The sequence below is a fragment of the Bison bison genome, unplaced genomic scaffold (genome assembly GCF_000754665.1).
Source record: "Bison bison bison isolate TAMUID 2011002044 unplaced genomic scaffold, Bison_UMD1.0 scf7180017864233, whole genome shotgun sequence".
NCBI classification, from domain to species: Eukaryota; Metazoa; Chordata; class Mammalia; order Artiodactyla; family Bovidae; genus Bison; species Bison bison.
In genome coordinates, this window is record NW_011494805.1 from 3,721,753 (window position 1) to 3,729,140 (window position 7,388).

Below are 7,388 nucleotides of genomic sequence, written 5' to 3' on the forward strand. Positions count from 1 at the left end.
CGGCGACCCCCAGCTGCCCCAGGGCGCGCGCTCCCCGCCGTGGGCGGCGGTGCCCGGGCCTTGCTAGCCGCGGCCGGCCCCGCGCTGCGCCCCCTCTCGCCCGCCCTGCGTGTGCGTGTGCGTGTGCCTAGCGCCCGCGTGAGCGGCACCTGCTCGTCCGGGCTCACAGCGGAGCCGCCTCGCCGGGAGCTGCCGCTCGCGGGCTCCGGGCTCCGCGCTCCCAGCCGCCGCCGCTGCCGCCGCCGCCGGAGTGGGGCTCGGCGGGCCCCCCCACTTGGCAGCCCGGGTCCCCCCCGGCCGTGCCTGCGAGTCAGCCCGGCTCCGAGTCACGTGTCAGTGCCCGAGGCAGAGACAGAGAAACACGCGCTTCAGTCCTTCTTCCACCGCCATACTGTATTTTATCCTAAATCTCATTTTTATTCCAACATTTTACTCCCGCTCGGTGAGTACCTTCTCAGTGGCATTCTTGTCCTCTTCTTCTTCTTCTTTTTTTTTTTTATTTTTATTTTTGCCCCCCCTTTGTTTTTGTGTTTTTGTTTTTTCTTCTTCTTCTTTTTTTTCTCTCCACTTCTTTGATTATTGTTTGCATTTGGGAAAGCTGGAGGAGCATGGTTTTGAGCCTTTTCCTGAATCCAAGTTTTTCTAGCATGCGACGGTTCTGTAGACGAGGCGCTGCGTCTGGGAGTCCGCGGCGACCGTGCCCGCGAGGAGCGACTCCCAAGTCCAGCAAAACGTGCAACTGGTTTGAAGGAAAAAGCGATATGAAGTATGGTGCCTGTTTTTTTTCCCCCTTTGTAAAAATAAAAAAAGCATGTTTCTAACTCTTTTTTTTGCATACTATTTTTCTGATAAGATTTTTGTATAGGTGGGATCTTGCGGCAGTGTTTACAAGTTTGTGGTTTTGCTATACGAATACAAACCACTGAGCAAAGACATGAATTTTCTTATTTATTTTTTGTGTGTGTGTGCTCTTTTTTGGAAGCCGGGGAGAACAAATTCGTTTTTGTTTTTTTGTTTTTTTTTTCCCCCCTACTTGTTTTTGATATCCATTGATAACATGAAACTTTTCTTGCAGCTGGTTCCTGGGATTATTTTTAAGCAAATACTTTTTTTCCTCCTTTAAATTAAGTGTGACTTTTGCACATCTGCCTTTTTTTTAAAAAAAAACAAAAACCCAAGATCATTTTATGAAAGATATCCTGATATCTATATCTATATTATCCCTTCTTCCTCCCTCTCCCCTCCCTGTAAATCCATTTTCAAATGATGGCAGTGGAAGGTTTTTCTGGGAAAAAAAAAATGAAGTGCGGTTTGGTTTCCTTGTCAACGGAAGATGAAGTGAACAGCTGAGCAGCTCGCACAGAGCAGGTACTTGGTCCCTTTGGAGGCGTTTCCCGGGTTTGCAATGGCAACTCTGGTCCTGGCAAAGAAACGTGTGTGTGTGTGTGTGTGTGTGTGTATGTGTGTGTGCGCGCGTGTGCGCGCTCGCGGCCCCGGGCAGCGTCCGAGCCCGCGGTGGGGAAGCCGCGCCGGGAGCCCGGGGGAAGCCCGGGTCCGTGCCCGGCCTGGGCTGCTTCTGAATGAGCGTGAAACGCGCCCCTCGGTCGGCGGGAGGCGTCTGCGCCCCGGGCGGCGCCGGGCGGCCGGGTAAGTTCTCCGAGGGCCACTTGGGGAGCCGCAGGAGCGCGGGGCGCGGGCGCGGACCGGGCCGGGGGCGCCCGGGAGACCGCGGGCAGCAGCGGCCGTGCCGCGTCCTCCGGAGGCGCCGGCTTCTGGCCGAGGGCCCGGGCCCCGACCTCTCCACATCCCGGCGGTGCTCCCGATGGCGCGGCGCCCGCTGCTCCTCTGCCTTGAGTCAACAACGCACTCGGTTTTCCCCTGCCTGTTTTGCCCGTTTGCTTTCTTCCGCGGTGGTGTCTTTGGAGCTTTTCTTTCCCCGTGGTGTTTGTTGCTCTGGGTTTAAGTGCCTGGCGTCTTCCAAGGTGGAGGAGATCGCTACTTTCCGTGATGGTCAGTTGGGTTTCATGTTGAGGATGAAAGCGCCAGTTTGCATGAATGAGGCTACACCCATGGGAGGAGTGGTAAGGGGACAATGTATTGTCCCTCTTTTTAACCACCTGATGGTGGTCGCAAAGGGTTTCCCCTGAGAGCCCGGCACAGGACAGGGCTTGGGATTTGTGATGGTGGTGATAGAGTCCGTTGTGTTGGTGGCAGAGCACAGAACTCAGTGTTGAATGTGTTCTATGGAGTTTATGTTTAATGATCGTCGTGTTCGGTTCCCGGGGTAATCTGGTACTACTTCTTGGAGAAGCACCACGGTTGCTAATAAAAAGCTTTCTCTGTACTTAACACAGTGACAGAATCTGTTGGAAAACTTGCTGTCCAAACAAATTTTGTGTTATACTTTAAATCTTAAAGTCTGGAGGTCATTATTTAAATGATTTGATTCTGGAGTGTAGAGCTTGGATTCTATTAAAATAAATATAAAGGCGAGTGGAATAATTTACTTCTCAGATTAGGTTTTCTTCTAGGTTATCTATAGGCATAAAAACTAAATCCAGAGCCCATAATAAACATGTTAATGACATATGCTATGGCTTTTTTCAAACAAATATTTAAGTCTCTAAGCTCAGTTTGTGGAATGAAGTTTTATGACTGTGTTTCTTTACTCTTTGTGGTAACGGAGGAGGACAAGTCATTTATCTGTAGCAGGTTAAAAATTATCGTAACGTCTAGAAAGCTATGTATTTTTTAAATTCACAATGCGTTGTCCCATTTCAGAGATCTTTGAATGTAGCAATCAATGTGTGTTACTCTTGTATGTAGGGTAGCTTTTCTCTGTTAAGAAAGTCCTGTTGCATTTATATAAGGAAGATACTTTAAGTCCTGTGTGTGGACCTCCAGGCTTGGTACTCTGAAAGGCATAGTTCTAAGATTTGACACAAGTATTATGTAATAAAGCTTTAAGTTTTTATTTTTTTGGTTGTGGTAAGCATACTACTAAAATATAGTCTTTCATGTGGTTTAAACAGGGAGCAAATCATTTAAAATGCCACTTGGAACATTCGGTTTTTTAAATCACTTTCATCATAATAAAGTATTATGTAAGTAGAAATGCTCATTTATGTAAAAATGCAAGACAATGCATGTGTATAACATTTCTTTGTAGGTTGTATGTACTGTACGTCATCTAGTTCCTTTAGAAGAGAGAAACAGTGAATGAGAAACAAAGCTTGAGTATCAAACCATAATTTTCATTATGAGGATCACTTGCTGCCCTAAGGTGGGGTAACTGTCTTAAGGCTGGTACAGAACGCAGACTGCAATGTGTGATATTTCCAAATGAGATTGAAACCCTGATGGGATGGAAGATATTCATAAGGTTTCAAGTGGGAACAGATACAGTAGTTGTGCTTTGAATTTTGTAAAGATCATGCTAAGAGCCTTTAGTCGTATTAGGTTTTCATTAAATATTGCTTGTTCATTATACTACATACTTAGGTTAAATTTCTATTATATTGAAATTTTGAAATCTCCTCCTCCATAAATTATGCTGGGGATTCTACAACTCTGTGTGTTGGTTTAAAATCTTTGAATATGGCTTCCAAGATTTAGCACCGCCTACTGGTTTCTCATGGAAAAATAATGTTCTTAAATTCAGCAAGCAACCCACTTTGATTCTGATCAGCTTAATCATGCAGATTACTTTTAACTGCTTACTGACAGCAAAATAAATATTTGGCTGCAAGAGAGAGGGTTTGGAATGAAGGTAGAGGATGAGGGAAAGAAGACACATAAATTTAAAGTGGCTGCGGGACCACTAACTGACTTTATTTTATTACCTGAATGTGACAAATAAATAAATCACACATTTAAAGCCGCCTTCTACATTTGCTAGAACTTTTCTAGGGGATGCCAAAATTTGGACATTTTGAAAATCCAGGATTACTGCATTAACTTTATATTGTATGTCCCACTCTTGAACATTGTAGAGAAAGAAAACCCTAGTCAGAGTTCTGTCTTGAGTGTGTGGTCTGTCCAAGAATTTTTAAATGAAGAAATTTTAATCATAAAAAATAGACATTTAATCATTTCATATTTTTTCCTACATGATTATAAGCTAGCAAGGAGCACACTAATTTTTTTCTTGGTGTGGATGAAGCAGCTACATGGTGATGCTGGTATATAAGGGGGAAAGGTTTCAAACACATATTTATAAAGGCACTCTTTTAACTACAATAGATATATTGCTTTAAAAAAAACATAGTTTATTTTTTCTAATTGTAATGAAAGGTTAGTGGTTAAAAGAGTTACCAAACTTGTGCAAACTGATGATGCCATTAGAAGGTGAAAATAAGGGGATACAAAAATAATGCACTACATCTGACATACAAAAAAATATATTTTCCTAGCTAGAACAACCACGTGCTATATGGATAACTGCTTCTTTACTAGAACAGTTTTAAAGCAGCTTTTTAAAAAAGAAGCTAGTGAGAAGAGTGTGGAGAAGCTCCCTATATCGGAAAGCATTTGACTGGAGTAGGAGTGCAGTCATGCTTTGCTTACTGTTTACTAATACTGTAAGCAACTAATTACGCAGTGCATCACATCAAGTCAGACTACACTGGAAGCAGAAGAGAAGTGAAGTCGATATTCAGAATCGTTTGCATGCTAAAAAGGAAATATTTACTTGCAATTTAATTTTTTCTCCTCTCTGACTTTTGAACATTTTATTTTTTAAATGTAATTAGCGGTGCCTTAAAAGAAATACAGCTGTTTTTCTTTTATCACATTGTCACTAAGAAAATTCTATTTTGTGTATAAAAAACCAAGGTAATGATAAAGTGTATTCTTCAAGGTGTCTATGGGGCTCTGGAAATAAATTAAAATCTAATTAAAAAAATTCCTTACTGGTCTGAGGTTGTTGTTATTATTTTCTTATTATTTGCTACTTCTAGTGACATGCACAAATACCTTTAAAATCCCATTTTCATGGTTCAGTATGACGTTTTCATAAGTCTCACTTATAGTGGGGCAACGAATTTTCATATTAGTGACAGCAAGGACGGTTAGCTTTACTGCGACGTGATTTTGAGGACAAGAATTATTGAAGAAAATGTAAGTAATAATTTGACTTTTGAAAGTACCAAAAATTAGTTACATATTTAGCAAGTCTTATAAAAATGCCAGTCGCCACTCTTCTTTTTATTTAAAATTTGGCAGGTAGACTATGTACATCTAACCCCTGATTTTAGTAGTCTTGCTTCTTCCTGAAGCTTTTTAGATTTTCAAGAAAATATTGGGGGGCATTCATTGTTTGTTTTGTTAGACTCACTGACATTGTGGGAAATGGATTTTGTGCTTCTCTAATTCTCCCATAAAATTAAAAGTCTTTCACTGATGATTCAGTTATTCTGGGACTTCATTCTGGCAAACACAGAGTTATTGATTGCCTTTTTCTTTCCATTCCTAGATAGAGAGGGTTAGTAGGAGAACTTCAGTTAATTCAGGATAAATGTCTTCTGGACTGTCTTTGGAGCCTGTGAAGCTGGGGTCAGTACTGCAAGATTTATTTCTTGGGCCATGTAGAAATCTAAATGGAGAAGAGAATTATAGCAGAAATCATGGGGACCCTACCCAGATTTTCTGAAAGATGCAGCAAAATGCATCTTATGTACCTTCATACTTAAGAAAAACTGGAGGTTTTATTTGCATCAGTATGTCTCATAAAATCACATCTGACACATCTATTTCTCTACTTTGCTTAGAATAAAGTAGTTGAATATTTTGTCTAAATTTTAACAGTGGAAATTAATTGTGTTCCTACATCATCCATGTATTTAGACGAAATGTTTATGCACATTTTGATAGCCATATGCTAAATTATAACAGGAGCAACATATTTTTGAGTCACTTTGGAAACTTAACAGGCTGGAGTAGGGAAAGGCTATTTTTCATTAAATCAAGAGGAAAGGGAAAGAAAAGTAGGACTAACACGTCCTGAGGTGCCCTTCCTTTCCATGAGTAGGTGATAGCATCATTGTTTTATATTTTGGGGGAAACTGAGGCTTGGGGAGATGTAATTTGCTCACGTCTCCATAGGGAGTAAAGGGACACATGGCAGGAGTGTCTGAATTAACACCGTGGCCCTCCTTCTGTACAGGAATGCTCCACTTGAGAAGACGGAATTCTCTTTGTCCGTTTCTTTCACTCAATGCGCAACAACCGCGGTGTGTGCGTTCTTGGTCCGTTATCTTAGGTGGTTGTATTTTGGCACGTTTTCACTACTGAGTGCTGCAGCCAGCAATCCCAGAAAATGGCACCATTTACAGAAAGACTCTTACTGGTGCTGAAAGGGTCTTCAAGTGACCAGGCATCACGCGGGTCAACAGGACCGTGGGGATTTTGAAGAGACCCAGTCCATGGACATTTGTGGAAGGCACTCATGCCCTGTGGTCAGGACCGAATAGATGGCCCTGTGTCCACAGTGCTTTTGCCGAGGTTGTGGGCAAAGCACTCTACAAATATTTAGCCCCAAGTGGAGTCTCACCTCTTGAAGCGTTTGTGGTGTGATGTGGAAGAGGATTCTTTTACACAAGGCAAACTGAAGAGCCACTTCCTTCATAACACAGCCAGTCTATAAATATAGGTGTCTCTTCTGTCTACCGACATCTCACGCTCAGCATCATCTCCAGCTCAGAATTGCACTGTGACACACATTTGAGTGTGACATTTTTCAAGCTCACTTTATCTGTTTGTTAATAACATAACACTGCAAGATGTTATTTTAGGATGCTGTTTTTAATTGCCTCTTCGGATGTGTGAAAAAGGATTCAGTTATTAAACAATCTCCTTGGAGCTTGAGAAAAGTGAATGTTTTTCAGTAGAAAATGGGAAACATAAAGTATAGTGGGGGCAGTGTGAATGAACACCATGAAATGGATTTCAAAGTCGATGATCAATCGACACGTCTACACTGGTTGGAGGCCAAGATGGGGAAACTATCAAAAGCTGCTTTTGAGTTTTAGAATCTGGATACCTTGAAAGCCTGGAGTATGAAACAAGCCAGGAGAAAATAAGGATATCTAGAAGGGAGCCTGATTTGCCTGGGGGTGGGAGAATGGTTCAGTTTTGGACGCATCACTGATATGAAGTTCCAGTATTAACCTGGATAAAATGACTGATGTGCAATTGAAATTCAGATCCAGAGCAGGAAAGTATACTGAAAGCTAGAAAAAGATGTTACAAGATTATTGACATTAACATTTTAGGAGGCAAACATTTGGGAAACACCTGTGTTTTCCTGAGTGGATGTAAAGGAATCTGCTTAAGGGCAGACAAAGAGAATAAGGAGGATAGCCACTGAAGCTTAGGAGTGTGTGGGGGGG

At 42.2% G+C, this 7,388-nt stretch overlaps 1 protein-coding gene across 1 annotated transcript in view; it reads left to right on the forward strand.

The window, feature by feature from the left end:
- The first annotated feature begins 352 nt into the window (after window positions 1-352).
- The window catches only part of RALYL (RALY RNA binding protein-like), an 825,421-nt gene continuing 818,385 nt past the window's right edge, over window positions 353-7,388 (forward strand). The window contains exon 1 of the mRNA XM_010846211.1: window positions 353-442. The gene's annotated coding sequence lies outside the window, so the exon portion shown is untranslated. The remainder of the gene's footprint in view (window positions 443-7,388) is intronic.